The sequence below is a fragment of the Mycteria americana genome, chromosome 5 (genome assembly GCF_035582795.1).
Source record: "Mycteria americana isolate JAX WOST 10 ecotype Jacksonville Zoo and Gardens chromosome 5, USCA_MyAme_1.0, whole genome shotgun sequence".
NCBI lineage: Eukaryota > Metazoa > Chordata > Aves > Ciconiiformes > Ciconiidae > Mycteria > Mycteria americana.
The window spans coordinates 65,080,060-65,095,719 of record NC_134369.1 but is presented as its reverse complement, the minus strand read 5'-3'; positions in this window follow the sequence as shown (position 1 = coordinate 65,095,719).

Genomic DNA, 15,660 nt, shown 5'->3' with positions numbered 1-15,660 from the left:
AAAACCCAAACCAAAAAAACACCCAACACATTCTGCTTAGAGGGTTAGTGAGAGAGACAGATAAATAGGATGTGAGAGAAAACCACCAGCAGTTTAGCTAATGCTTTTGTACAAAGAATGAACCAGAGCCAAGCCAGCCACATTTGTGAAAACTGGGCCGTGTGGAATTAAATATATTGCTGATAAAACTGCAGAAATGTCTACCAGCTGTAAGAGAAATTGGGTGGTGTACAAGATGCTGGATCTTCACATGCTAAGAGACCATATGAGGTGGCCTTCCTGCTCGCAGCTGAACGTGGAAAGAAGAAACACTCTTATTCCCTTTTTACGTGTGACGAGTTGATGGGTGAAGAGGTGATGACTATTTCTGTAACAGGAAATAAAATAAGATGAAGCCACTTCCCTGGGTCTGAGAAAACAGCACAGCTCAATCCCATGCATTTAATTTCTTTTCTATCCAAAACACAGCTCCAGGTAGCGTTTGAGTATGGGATGTCTCCCAGTTTGCAGCCTTGAACTGTGGCTGGGCAGGGGCTGGGAGGCTTCCTGGGGCAGGCTGGACCACGCCAGGAAGCAAGTGCTGTTTGAAGTGCCCCATCACTGTCATCTTGGTGCACACTGATACCTTTATCAGTATTTGAAACATTTTACAACAGAGTAAGCCCCAAATCAACAGCTAGCAGGAGGCTGCTGATATTCCTCAAAAGACCCTCATCATGCTGCCTTTACTCAGGGAAAAAAAGATAAAACACAGCATTTTGCCTGGGGCAACAGTATGGGATTTGGTGTCTGGCCTGTAACTGTAAGCAAGGGGAGGATGTTAAACTCAGCCCTGTTCCCTTGCTCCCGCCCAGCTTGGGTAAGGATGCTTACATGCTTTATCATGCCACTTTCATATTTTATTTAACTGAGAAGTCCATAAAGTCTCTTTAAATAGAAACAAATATTTTAATAATTTATCCAAAAGTAATTTCAGTTCCATTTCTAAGTCTGCTGAAGTTGATATTGCCTGCTGCTGGGAGCTAGCGAAAGTGCACGTGCTGCAGGGTACCAGGAAGAACAGCAAGCACAGAAATGCACGTGTGCCCACGCCGAGCCTGCTCCTGGGCTGCATCCAGAGCCCGAGGTCTCCACTGACCTTGAGAACAAGTCCTTCTCACTCACAGCCTGGGCAAGCTGCAGGCCCACACAGGCTCAGTGGTTTGCTGGGTCCCTGGGAGCCCTGGCTGTAGCCCAGCGCGGCAGGGAGGAACCGTGCTGCTTAAAGCATTTGCAGCCCAGCACCTTCCCCGTCTCTGCCAGCTGACGTTGCCGAAACAGAGGTGCTGCGGGGGGTGGGGGTGAGGGGACCCTCATGCCTGGTCTGCTGGCCCCGTCTCTCAGGAGCTGCAGGGTGCACCAGGGAGCACGCAGATGGGGAGAGCGAGGTTTCCCCTGGCTCTGCTCCCACCATGCAGCTGCACCGACCTTTGCATCCACCCGAGAGAGCAGCTGGGAACAAGCAAGCAGGGACGGAGATGGGGAGCTGCTCTCTTCAGGGGCATTCAAAACTTGGACCGGGTTAAAACAGCCACGCACAGGTGTGCAGTCTGGGTAGCAAAAGCAGATCATGGGGAAGGCTGTATTTACCTATATAACAGTCGCTTTGTAGGAACCAATTTGCCAGTGCTTTCAAATTGCTGTGACAACACAAAGTGATAACACAGTTAACCGCGGAAGTAAAATTTGCCAATTCTGGGCCCTCAGCCCTGTGCCTGTTCCTTGAACAAATAAAGCTTTAGCATCATGTTAATTCTGCACAGCTTGTTGGGGTTATAAAGTACTCATTGTGTGCTGTGTGGCAAAAAAAAACTAGTAAGGAGGAGTTTTTATTGCTGTGTCATGGTTTCTGCTGAAACCTGATGCTGTTATCAAAGAGCAGCTTTCCTAGGTATTTTCCACAATCAGATGAAAAATGTAAATATTCTTTCAGCATTGGTTCCAGCTGCAAAAATCTGTCTGTGCTGATTGAACTCATTTTAGTTGTAAAATTAAGTCACTCTTAAGAGTCGTAGTAGATATATTACTTCAGGATAGAATGTACAATTTTCACCATCTCATAATTTATCTTGCTAAAGGCAAAAAATATGCAGATTTGGCAAAGTCTTGAAGAACCGTGCATAATCCAGAATGCTCCAAGGAATATGTGCATAACATTACTTCTGTCCCATTTGTGATCTTGAATAGACAGATCTTCTTTTTGCATTTCTTCTGACTGAGAAGTCAATGAAAGGGCATATTTTTCTGCTAATTAGACTCCTGGAGATTGCCTCAGCTCTTCAAGAACTACCAACCTATTTTTTTTAACATCTTTCTTCTTCAATCACAGAGAAAGCCTTTGTGCCACTTTTGGTTTTTCTCTAGTGAAGTGATTATTGAAACATCTAACGATTTTGCTCCTTTGCTTGTTGAAAAATCTTTTAGAAGATTATGATAAACAGGCTTGTAAATTAAATAGGTGATCAGACATCTGCATTCTAGAAGAAAGTGACTGGTAAAGTGTTTTTCCAAATAGCTCAATGACTGTGAGAAGAAAAATATTTGTCTATGGTATGGCTTGAAAAGACTTAGTGCAGTGTCCTGCACCAAAAAAACTGCATACTCTTTTTTAAATGTTCTTGATAAGATTTTGGGGATGGAAGAAAGGATGGGGAGAGGTAAACCTGGACTTTCATGATAATGCTATACCACTTGCTATTACAGCAGTGCACAGATGGGATCAGGGCACAATCCGGGTGAGCTGTGCTTGTGGCATCGCAGTGCTTGCTCTGAGAGCGCACGCAGCAAAGGTGAACAAACGGATGTCATCTTTTGAAAGGTGCTTAGGCCTTGTAATGCCTCATGCTGAGAAAGATATTTTGGAATTAGCTAAGTTCCTTTATCAGGATCCTAAATGCCTTTCAAACCCTGGTCCTCAGGGGCCTGCGTCCTGCAGGCTGGTGAGGGAGTCTTGGCTCTATCACTTTTGATGTCCCTGCTTATGGTTTTCATACATGAGCTCTTGCAAATGAAGTTTCAGCCATCTGAGATATAACCAGCTTCTGCCATTTGCTTCCCCTGGCTTCTGACTGTGCTGGTCCCAAAGCTAGGATGGTAGGTTGGGATGTGCATCCACATCTCGGATACCTCTGTTGAGGGCTTCATCGGCAGAGCAATCTCCATCACCCCTGCCAGAGACACAGACCACTGGCAGAGGTGGGGGACAGATGCTGAGAGTGAGGATCTGCCTCTGTTAAAACCATCAGGGCTCACCTGTGAGAGCACTATGTCATTTTGGCATTGCAGGGCTCCGCACAGCAATGCTCAAACACCATTGCAGCTCTGGGCCGCAAGGGACACGCCTGAGCTCATGCAGCAGGTTGGTGGCAGCCCTGCGGGGGAAAGACAAGTATCCCGACCCAAGCCCAGCACTCCATCTGCTGCACCCACAGCCTTGCTTTAACTTTGCTTGTTTTGTACTCGAAAGCATGGTTGTTTGTATTCGTTGAAATAAATTGCATTATACGTGTCTCTAACAGTACTCGTAAAACATCAGAACTCCTATTCATAAGCACGATTGCCCTTTTATTCTTCCATTTGTATTTCTTTCTTCCTGCATTTGTCCTTCACACTTTAAAATAAATGGCAAAACCCCATTTCATTAAGATAGTAGCAAAAGTAACTAATGGCACATTCTGGCCAAAACAAAGGAGGTGGAAAACATCCAGAACATTCAGAAAATGAACATTGTCGAAACAGAAGTATAAGAAAGTAGGACAGAAGCCAGCTGGGTTAGGCTTCTCACTTGTTCCTGGCTTTAAAATGGTTGAAGGTGGAAATTATACACAGGTTGGAGGGAACCATAGTACAGCCATCTTCAGTGCGTGCTCTGCCATGAGCTAAATCTGCTGGGAGACCACCCCCCTACCACCACAAGTCTCTCCCAGCAGACATCAGCATCCTTCTTCACACCACCTGAGCTGCATCATTCTGGTTTCCTGGTCCTGTGGGGCTTGAGCTGAAGTGCAGCAGCCTGCCAGGCCACTCTGGGTCATTCAGTTTTGCTAGTCTGCGTTCACTGCACAAAGACATGTAGCTCTGCCCCTCCTTTCTTTCCTCCAATGTTTTTATACCAAAGACTCCCATTAGTGATAACCTCCAACTTTTTATATGCTCTGCCATGCTCAGAGTGACTCAGTCTGCAGCTACCTGGTGGTGTTGGCCAGATAAATAAAACCCACAGCAGTCCCCGAGTAACTCTCCTCTTCACTGCAACCTCCTCTCCTGGATCCAGGCACAGTCAAACCTTCACCTCTCTCCCAGCATTGAGCATGACATGCTCTTCTTCTTCGGCATCTTAACATGCTCAGTTCCTCCTGTCTGGCAAAGGCCAAAAGGAGACCCAAACTGGCACTTAGCGGCTTGTCAGGCTCCAGCCAGGAGTCTGAGGGGCTGCTGCTCCTTCTTGCATTTATTGATATTCATCTCTTTCATCAAGGGACGCAGGTGAAAGGTGGCTGTTTCACTAAGGCGTAGCTACTCATCTGGAGCTGACACGGCCTGCAGAGCGTGGCGCAGCACTCAGATGCGGCAGCAGGCTATTCTGGATCCCGTTGTCTGTCTCCCTTCCAGTCTTGGTGTCAATCATTTTTTGGACACTGCATTCAGGCCGGCTCAGGAGGCGAACCGAGAGGAGCAGAAGCAGACGGTATGTAATTTGGCCCACGGTCAGTCTTTTCTCTCAAAGGCTGCTTGGTCCCAGAGAAGAACAACCAATACCTAAAATACCTTATTCTACCAGAAGTACCAGCCCAGGCCAGATTTTTTCTCTGTCACATAGAAAACATGTGCGATGGGGATGGGCTCCATGGCACCAGTCGCGTTCCAGTTCCTGCCCTTAGGGCAATCCCTTGCCCTCCGAGAGAAGCCAGGTGAATGCATTTAAGAGGCTTGTGCACCATTTCTGAATTAGGGACAAATAGTGTCTCCAAGTATGACCTAAAGAGGGTAGCAAAGAACGCCCCAGATATGCAATACAGATGTCAACAACATCCCTTTAAACGTTAAGAACTAGGAGATGAGTGAGTCAAAATCGATGCGGTACCATTACTGTCAGTGGAGCTCTTCCAGCTGATGTGCCCCTCTCTTTACATGCTGCGTGAGTACAGAAACTTTGTGGAAAGGGACAGACCAGCCTTGAAGATTGCCACCACAGCCCGTTACTCACACCGGGCTTAGGCTATCACTGTGTGTAATAATGAATGAACAAAATTGTAGCTCATGGTAACAGTACGTATTGATGGGAATGGTTTTTATTTTGGTCAATATTTCAATGAGGTTCCTACCTGCTGGCGGGAATGCAGATCAGGGAGGGGTCGGGCTGATGCAGCAGAAGAAAGGAACATTGCCAGGTGCTGACTGATGCTTTATTGGGCTGTAATACTAGAAGCTTTTGCTTGCAAGAATCAAATGTTAGATCTCTCTCTCAGGGTTTTATTTTGCTAGTACCTATGGGAACCAGCTGGGCTGGCTGCCTAGTGAAAAGACAAAGCAAACTAGTCAGGAAGTTTATGGTGATTTAAGATAGATGCTGATTAGTGATTCACATTTGTGTGAATAATAAAATAAATACAGAGAATGGGAACAGTTGCTAGTGTATTTCTCTATTGCTTCTCAAGAAAAAAGAGAGCTGCTGTGTATAAGTTAAGGTTGAGAATTTTCCCACAGCGGCAGACCTATTTTATTGCAAAGATGAGAGCAATACCCTGGAGAGGTAAAGATGTACAGTATTGTCGATGTTAGAAATTCTGCACTGAGGACGTTTATGTTAGTGAATTGATTGGGAGGGGAAAAAAAGTAACTTTTTCTCTGAAACATAAACAAGAAATACTCTCTCGGGGGCAAATGACACGCTGCAAAAATTTGGAACAAGGCCCCACGGGCGTGCTCCAGCAGTGGCAGAGCTGTAAGAGTTTAACACTTAAAATCCAGCCCTGGAGGGACAGGGCTGGTGCGTTTTGCTCACTAGATACAGCCTACAGCATTGCTGCTGGCCTGGGCCAAAAGATGAGCAGCCTCTCATTATCTCTTTTCTCTACTGGAATTCAGTCAATTATGGGCAAATTCTGAGAAAAAGTTATTTGCTGGACTTTATTGTGAATCTTTTGAAATGTGCTGTCTGCTTTCAGTGAATGAAAGTACCATGATTTGACACCTGAAGCTTTATTTCCTGCCTTTAAAGCAGAACGGGTCATTTTTCAGCAGACTGTATCTTCTTCAAAAGACTATTGTACTGCAGAATTAAATGCCCTGCCTCAGGAAACAGCATTAGAGACTGAACTTCTTAAGTGACTTCATAAAATTCAGAGGTTAGGAAGAGAGAGACCTGTAGGTTTTTAGCCTGTCCTGAGGAAATGCTTGTTTCTGTAACAGAATCAGAAGAGAAGTTCTGGAGTCAGGCAGACTGCCGGTTGAGAAGACCTTCTTTCTTGCAGACTGGTTGAATTTCTGGTGGAACCAGGAGACATTTGACGCTGAGGGAGCAGAGCCACCGCCCTGGGAGGGAGGTTTCACCAAAGAGACTTTTGGGTCTAACCTGGAACTCCTTTCTCTTTGGGGCCAGAGGCACCCTGCCATTGAGGCTGGGCCATGTCAGGTCCAGCTGATCTAAAGAGCACCATGAGCTTTTTTGAAGTCACATTGTCATTTGTTCACGACCTCTTTTGAAGGGCTGTATGACACCCTCTATGTTTTCAGATGGCTTGAATAGCCAATCTTGTTTTCTTTCCACATCTCCTTCCATGTGCAATTGCACTTCTTGATATCTTCTTTCCTTTCCAGTGATGAATTTGGGCATATCTTCTCCTGCATTGATTTCTCTACCTGCCTTCTCTTTTTTTCTGTCTGCCTGCATCACCAACTTCTGTTCTCTTTTCATGCTTTTTCCTTGCTTTGGGGTTTCTCACCAGAAGTCACTGATCATGAGAAGAGGATATTTCCAAGCCTGGGATTTTGTTGCATGATCACGGCAGACTGTAAGTGTGTGGAGAGATAAATCATAATGGAAAATAGCTGCAGTACTCTAGTTCTGTTCACACAGCTCTTAAAATAGAAAGAAAGGACTCTTTGTAGGCTGCAGTTCAGATATTTGTCTGATGCCACGCTAGAAAGATATCTGACTCATGAGCCCAGTCAGATTTAGCTGCAGCATTTAGAGATGCCACCATGCTGAACTGTCTGCCCTCCCCTTTGACCAGCAGTTATTGTCCTGGTACCAGAAATAGAATGAAATGGATATCCTCATCTTAACCTCTCCATCCTCATCACCATCCACAGTAGCATCTTAGGACACTGGTGATGACAGGTTTGCTCTAAAAAACTGCTCTGCAAATTGAGGCAAAGACCTGCATTTTTTCTGCTGCAAGGCCACTAAGGCAGAGGGGTACAGAGGGCACTTGGGAATCTACCAGTTTGCTTCCCATCTGCGCAGAGTTGCCCACACACTGAAAAAGTGTGGCTTACCCGGACCTTTCTGGGCTTTTTTGGCGTCTCTTCAGTGAGCAGACCTGAATATCGAGGGGAGCAGTTCCCTGTGAAATACAGGTGCAGGTTTCCCGCAGCCACCTGCGGTTAGCTGTGCAGAGTGCAGAGGGCAGAATGGAAATGCATTTTAAATACGAATTGGACTTTGAGACGATGATTGAATTTTTCATTGCATCCCCATGTGTCCAGCATTGTAGGTGCACGAATGAAATTGCAAGCCGTCGTTGGCAGCATCCGCACATAGACAGTACGTACATGAACCAGCTCACGGGGGTGGCATGAGCAGGGTGTCCAGCCCCGGCTGGGGGCAGATGAGGGGTGCGTGGCTCTGCAGCAGTCCTTCAGGCAGCTGTTGTGTGGTGCAAGGGGTTTCCATTTCCACTGCTGTGAATCCAACAGCTTCCACCAGCGCTGAATTCTCTCTGCACTCAGTCTGGCACAGATAATTAAAACAGAGACATTAATTTGGGTCACAGAGAATAAGTAACGCCAAGCTAGGATGTAGTTTAAACTGCATAACAAATTAAGTCTTTGGTCTGAATATGAGTGTGCCAGGCAATTTTGTTTTAACTTGTCCAAGGTGGGTGGGCCAGCAGCCGAAACCTTGACCCCATCTGTCCCCCTCGAGTACAGTCCATCCTAGGCACGAGCCCAGGTCAGTCTGTCTGGTCTGCAGGTGCTCGCAGGACTCACGGGGTTCATCTCAAGCGCAGGACAGGAACAAGCTGGTGTCACCCCCAGCACTGGGCAACATGGTGCCATGGACCCTAGAAGGGCTGAGGAGCTCTTTCATTGCCTGGATCAGTCTGCTCCCCTGTGGCTGAGGGAGCACAGGGGACATGGTAGCTGGTGATGCGGTGCCTTGTGCAGAAAGGAGGGGAATGAGGGTACCTGCCGCTTTTCAGCTGGCTGCCGATGAGACATCTGGTGCTAATGGCTTCCCCAGACTACTGCTGTGCATTGGGTTTGAATTTCCTACCCAGAGGTGAAAGGCTCCTTCACTTATTAGGCTATTAATTGTCCAAACCACCAGTCCAGTTCTTAAGTGGCAGTTAATGAGAAGCCAGAGCTGGAGCTTATAACTGGGAGGAGCCTTACAAAAGAAGATTAATAAACAGTGGAGGAAAGGGTTTGGGAGGGCGTGAGATCTGGGTAGTTCATGCACCCAGGCTGTTGCCACAAGCTCTGACAAACAGCAGGCCCAGGGCAGAAAGTGCCACAGGGCCTCTGCTTTAGCCCAAGCTTTTTTGGCCCTTTCCTGAACAGCAACTTTCAACAAAGCGGGGTTCTTCAGTGTTTCAGTTCTGCATTTCCATCTAAAGCCATTACATAGCCTGGATTGCCTCTGCTGTGTGAAGTCCACCAAGGTAACACAGAGAGGAATTTCACTGTAACATGCTTCAGCACAAGAATTGGATGTTCAATGTCAGGTTAAAAGGCACATTGTTTATGGGAGGAAAGATTCCAGTGCAGTTTCTCAGGTTACTTCCCTATAAATTATATTTCTTTGCCATTCATCAGACCCAAATTATATTTCTTTGCCATTCATCAGACCCCTTGTTCTCTGCATAAGTAGGCTCCTTATTTACAGCATATGCAGCAAATGTGCTCCAAACAGCAGGAGGAATGGGCTGAAACACAGGTTATCAGCAACTTACCCAGAGACACTCTGCAGATGTTTTATGCAACCCTGTGCTTTCTCATCCAGTGAAATATGCTCAAGCAAGCAGCTGGTATCCGCTCATGAGAGACACTGCTTGGATGCTGAGCCTGCTAGAGACACGTGCATGCACCCAAGATGCTGTGACACTCACTGCAACCACAAATGTTTTAGAGGTGGGGAAGAGGTATGTTCAAATACTGTACATTAATGGAGCCTTTTCAGCTCATTGGGACTTCAGCGGTCATTTTCAGTTGATCTTCTTTTTATTACATATCTGTTTAAGCACCAGAAGAAAGCTGCTGCTTTCTTTCTTTCTTTCTAGAGCTGCTGCTGAAGAGAAACAAATAGTATGAAGAGCCATTTCACAAAGGAGTTGGGTAACCTCCTCAGCCTCCTGTGTTTTGAACGTTTGTTGTGTTATGGCTTTCACATTGCAACCTCGTTGTCTCTAGACTTGAATGGTCCAATGTGCTCTTCATCAGGACAGCCTTCAAGAGAGCCCTGCATGCTCTCAGAGGTGTGATTGATGGCCGTGGGCAGCTCTTGATAGCCAAAGGCTTTCTAAAGCTTGCTGACCCCTGGGGAAAGGTCCCTGGTGATTGCACAGCCATCCCTCCTCCTCAACGTGGACACAACCTCTTGTCTAGCTTCATAGCTGAACATTTTTAACTAAGGGCAGGAGCTCATATTAGTGATCCTTTGTGGTGCAGGATGTGCCTGAGATGGGCAGCCTGGGAGGCATGCTCGGAAAACAGGGTTATTCAACATACAATCCATATAGATTTTCAGCAGCTTTTCTCAGCATCACCCAAGGCTCATGCATCATTGACTTCTAAAGTGCTTTGGAAAACGTAACAGTAATGTAAAAGAAATAGTTTGTCCATCAGGTTTTCTCAGAGTGGCAGGGCCATTGTTTTTAGACCAATAGAACTGTTAGGTGCTATAGCTGTGTTATAAGAGTGCAGAAGATTCACATCTCCACTAATGTGTTTACATGGCTGCTACAGACAGGGCACAGCCATCTGTAGCGTTAGTGCAAATGCCTCCCCATTCTTTGCATAAATTAGGAGAAACATATTATTTCATGAACTGCTGCTTACACAAGTTTTGGCAGAGGATCAAAGTTCAAAAAAATGTATTTATTTTTAACGCATGTGAAATGAAAAGTAAGGGTTGGGACAAAAATTCAACCCTGGAGCTATTTTTCAGGTTACAGGGGGAAAATACATCATAATTTTACCGGCAATGAAGAGAATCCCTGGAGTTAATTATAACGGCACTTTCCCATAGCTGGAGTGAAGCTGTATGTGTCAGCACTTCTGCTCCTTTCAGGGCTCCACAAATGGTGCCATTTTAGGTGCCAAGGCACACACAGATGCAAGATTTAAGGGGAAATCATTCTTAAAATTGTAATTTTGGAATGAAATGAAAACCAAAATGTTGACCACTTCAGTGCTGTTTTCTCCTTCTTTGCCTTCAAAAACATCTGCACTGGAAAACACACAGGCTAGCAAATTGGGGGAAAAAATGCCATTAGCACATGACAGAACTTGTTTTATTGTTTATTAGTGGATGTCTCATGTATGTGATAAGACAGGAGCAACACTGCACATCTTTGGCCTTTGTCCAGCAAAACCCTGAAGGATATGCTTCACTTTAAGCATCTTAAGCATCCTTCAGTTTAAGTGAATAAATCTCCTCATGTGCTTGATGCAGATGGAGAAAAGGGAAAGCATGGAAGCTGGTGTCACAGCTGGAAAAGAGTGCCCAGTATGCATATATATGCATAAGTTTTATCTGTATCAACCATATATGTAACTGATATTCTCTTTGAACTGATTGGACCATGTTCTCTTTAAAATTTCCTCCATTTCTGGGATTAAACAATTCTTCAACGTGTAAAATAGGTGAAGCAGAACTGGACACTTTATGGCTTGTTTCCCCCATTTGCTTAAACAAGAAAAAGTAAGAAGATAAGCACAGTAAATTTCTGCCTAAGTATTTTGGAAACTCCATTCATTCATTCGTTCTGTGGTTTGAAGTCATCAGTTAGGGGATATGAATAAGGGCAAATAATTCTTTATGGCTTGCATGATATGCACATTTCCTAACTGGCTAACTCCTCACCCCCTGTGTACTGCAGTAATCAGGGCGATGAAAGTTTAACAGGTTGGAGCCAGCTCTGTTAGTTACTGATGGATCAAGACTTCATCACTTTCCTGTAAAAGTGTACCTGGCAATACACCATTCAGCGGCAACACACACCTAAATTAAGCCATCCCTCAGGTAGGGCTTTGCTGTTTAAGGTCCATGCTGATAGGATGCGCTTCTTCGCAAGTCCTCATTCTCACATATGCATCCCATCCACATGACTCTCATTTGTCTTGGAGCAGTTGCTGCTCTTTGCCTGATGATTGAAGACAGGTAGAGGAGGGAGGAAGAAGAGGTGCAACTACTAGGGTAGTTGCACAGCCCTCAGATCCTAAAGTCTCCCACATACCTTGCAACCATCCATTCCCTGTGCCCTACCACTAGCTCCCCTGACTCCAGAGTTAAACCCGATTTCCCAGTCTTGTGATCATCCTTGGGACTCTTGAGTCACTTTCAGGCCAGTGAAGACGTATGCTTACATTGTTGTCAATACAAAACATTTTTCTACTCTTGAATGCAAGCAAACTGTATTGCCTCACATAGCGGGGCGGCTGGCAGGGACTGAGCCACAAAAGACTGCTCTCGCCTTACAGCATTCCATTAGAAAAGAGCACAAACACAAACATACAGGTTGGTCTTTCCTACCAGGACCAGCGCTCAGAAGGGCCAGCAAAGAAATCTACAGAGTCCACTGTGGCTTACTGGGATTATTTAGAGTCCCTCAAAGACTAGTTAGGTCAAATGTCCACAGAAGTCTTTTTGGCGATATTGTCTGTGGCAGACTGCTCCAAAAGGCAGCAAACAAATATAGGAAATGCAAGGCAACTAAAAGGCATGTGGCCCTGTAGCCCAGTGTCTATGAAGGTGGGCAAAAACAAAGGTCATCAGTCCTAACAGCCATGCCCTACACTTTTGGGTCTCCAGTCCAGACTAAGGGCTGGCTGTCCACACTCCTGCTCAAGCATGTCCACCACCAGAGACTGTTAGAAACATGTGCGGGGAGGGAGCAACCCACACTAGACAGTACAAAACCAAAACATACAAGAGAGCCAAAGAACAGGCTCAAGGTGCTGAGTGCTCCTGTGAGGCCTCGACCAACTGCTGGCATGTTGGCCAGCAGGGGAGCTGAGGCCAGTGCGAGACCACCCTTCCCCACAGGTGCTTTATGGTGGTGACCATATGAATGCTTCATCTAGAGCAGTTCATTATTTTTAGCTATCGGTTGTGTATGTTAGATAGTAAATACGTGCTTTGTGCTCTTCAGCTGTGTGCATTCTTCATACAGAGCCTCTGTGATCATGGTAAAGGTTGTCCAAAGTGACCCAGAGAGGGACAGTAGGAACAGTGTTTGAGAGCCACCAGGCAGCGGCCAACAGGCTCTCTTGGTCCAGTCATTGTGACTGATGTGTTTAAGTGTAGACATTTGGATTTGGAAATACCTGGCATGCTTTCCAGCTCCCCACTCATCCTCTCAATCTGTTTGCACTGTTGTCACCTGCTAGGTTTCCTCCCCAGCTTTGCTGGACACAATCCGCAGCACAATAAGGAACATGCTGGTGGTGCTGAGCCATGCCAACCCCCACTTCCTGTGGTGGTCATAAAATGCAGGGGAAATGTTACCGTAACTGGCTTATCCCAGATCATATGTTGGAGGTTGGATAGCTGGTCCATTTTCCACCCATTTGTGTTGCTAATACAGCGCAGAGAACAAAGCTGCCCAAATGAAGCTGTCAAAGACTCCGCATGACACAGGAGCTTTCTTAGGTGACAACAAGCTGGCACAGCCACCTTTCTGCCAGCCTACAAAATTCAGTATAATGAGCAAGCCAGGGAGAGGATAAGGCAGTCTGTGTAGCACACTGGCACATCCTTGGCAGAGGCAGCAGTTGGAGGCAGGAAAATGAACACACTGCCCCATTAGAGGCACTTGACTTGCTGGCTCATGTCCCTGTGGAGTCCTTTGTGGGCACAGCAGAGAGCAGACATTCAAGGCAGCACCCAGCCCTGCTCTAAATCACCTTCTGGCAAGACACTGCCATTCGCCAGACTAAGAGGTGATGAAAGCAGGATGGTGTGAATCCCCCTGTTAACACCCCCTTTAATCCATTCTAGGTTTTGCAGAGCTCCCTGGTCCAGGACTGGGAGCAGAAAGGACCTTTACGCTATGCCTGTTTGCCCTGCACTCTCTTGAGCTGAGAGGGATCCCAAAGCAAAGCTGGAAACCAAACCCTTTTATTCAGATAACCCTGACCTCGTAATACAAGCATCTCCCCATCTCAGGTGCAGCAAAGCCTTCTTTTCTTCCTTATTTCCAGGATCTGTTTTACCCACTATTACTCTCTGCTCTCCTCTCCTCCCTCCATTGAGCAGTTGCCAAGGGCATTTTCTATGCAGCTTGGCCCTTAACGTTTTGCCCTAAGCGAGCAGCCAGGACTCCAGCTGCCTAACTCCACTGCAGCTGGATGCTTACAGAGAGCTTCAGATTCCCAACCCCGAGATAAGCCAAGATAGCAACGCTGAAAATATACTCAAACTGAGGCTTGTATCTGGGTCACATAGCTGCCAAAACCACCCCCGTTCTGTTGAAACAGCTATTGAATTTGCTTCTAGAAGGAAAAAGACAGTAATGTGCCAAGTGACACTAATTGTTAGGCAGCACTGAGCAAGTATAATGCGCTCCTGCAAATTATCTGGGAACATTTTTTCCCCTGTTTTGTAATGCATTTTGAGAGAGGAATGGGGAAGTTGATCAAGGTGAATGCATAATCCATGAAAATCAATGAAAAGGTGTAGCTCTTCCAGGGGAAGGCTTTTAGTAGAAGGATGTTACCTGTGGGTTAGACATTTGCAGGGAAAATATTAATAAGGGCTTACAGATTTGAGGAGGACAAAATCCCTCAAAACCACCAAAACCATCATCAGCCTATATGTTGATGTTATCAACTCATCACAGGCAAAAGCCTAGCTTTCCTTTGCACCACTTTCAGCACTGATTAGGAAGGTGGAGATGGCATTGGGAGAAAGAGGGTTCCTGCTTTGGAAACAGTGATAAACCACAGACTTCAATAGTACCTTTTCTTTAAGCAAGTTTCCTTTCTTTAAGCCATGCACACAAACTTATTTTCATCGTCATGAGTTTTCAAAAGAGATACTGACGTACCAAAAAAGCCCAAATTTGCTCTGGATTGGGTTAACATGGTGGATTTGTGAAAAATGATATAAGTGCTGCTGAGCATACTACTGACAATGCCCAGCAGAAAAGTCCCATTGGACGGATTACTTACTCTAACAGCAATTTCAGACTAGTAAATTGAGGGCCAGTAGGTTTTGTCTCTGTCTCTTTTATCAAGTCTTGAGACAAATCATTTAACACCTGCATCTGCTCCTCTTTCCCAAATTGAGCAGTACAGTATTCAGCCAGGAGGAATCCAGATGACTATTCAGGGACAAAAGAGCTGTTGAAATTAAATAAAGGTGGCAGAACTTGGTGATTAATTTGTCTCCTTTGTTTCTGTAGTTGGAGAAGAAAGAGGAAAAGACAGTGGCGGAGTAATTATATTTAACTGTACCAAGAGATTTCTGCAGTCCTGAGTTCCTGAGTCCTTTCAAGTCGCTTGGAGATCACCAGCTGGGAGATGCTTCCTAAATACAGGACTGAACTATTTGAAGGCAGGAATACATGACAGAGCAGCTGAAGAGTGGTGCGCCCAGCTTGTTTGCGCTCATTTGTGTTTCTTGGGCTTTTTTTAGAAAGCCGTATATATAAGTGGTGGTTGCTGTGGAACGTGGCGTATGGAGAGAGGCTGTTACGCATGGCTCGCTGTGTAGCACCATGCACCCACCCCGGCTGCTGGGTAATACAGATTTGCTGCAGATGTGTGTGGTTGCACTGGGGTTTGGGTTTTACTTTTACCGTTAACTCTTTTTTCCAGGCAAAAGGACTTTTGTGAAAGCATTTAAAATATTTTTAAACCTGTGACTTAACACACCCAGCTGCTGTTCTAAGTCCAGCAGAGTCAGTGAGAGACTGACTGCAGCAAGGCTACAATTTCATCTTGGGAAGGCTTACACAGACATTTCACCTTATCCATTTCCCATTTTCATTAGATGGGACTTGTTTAAAGGTAAGAATGTGCACAAGTATCCAAGGTTTCATGACCCTTAACAAGGGAAAAGAAGAGGGAAGCAGGCTTCCAGATGATGTGTTAGACAACGTCTGATGTGAAGTCATTTGGGATCTCTAGCGTTCCCTGATCATGGCTGGTTCTCGTACCAGGAACTGGAGG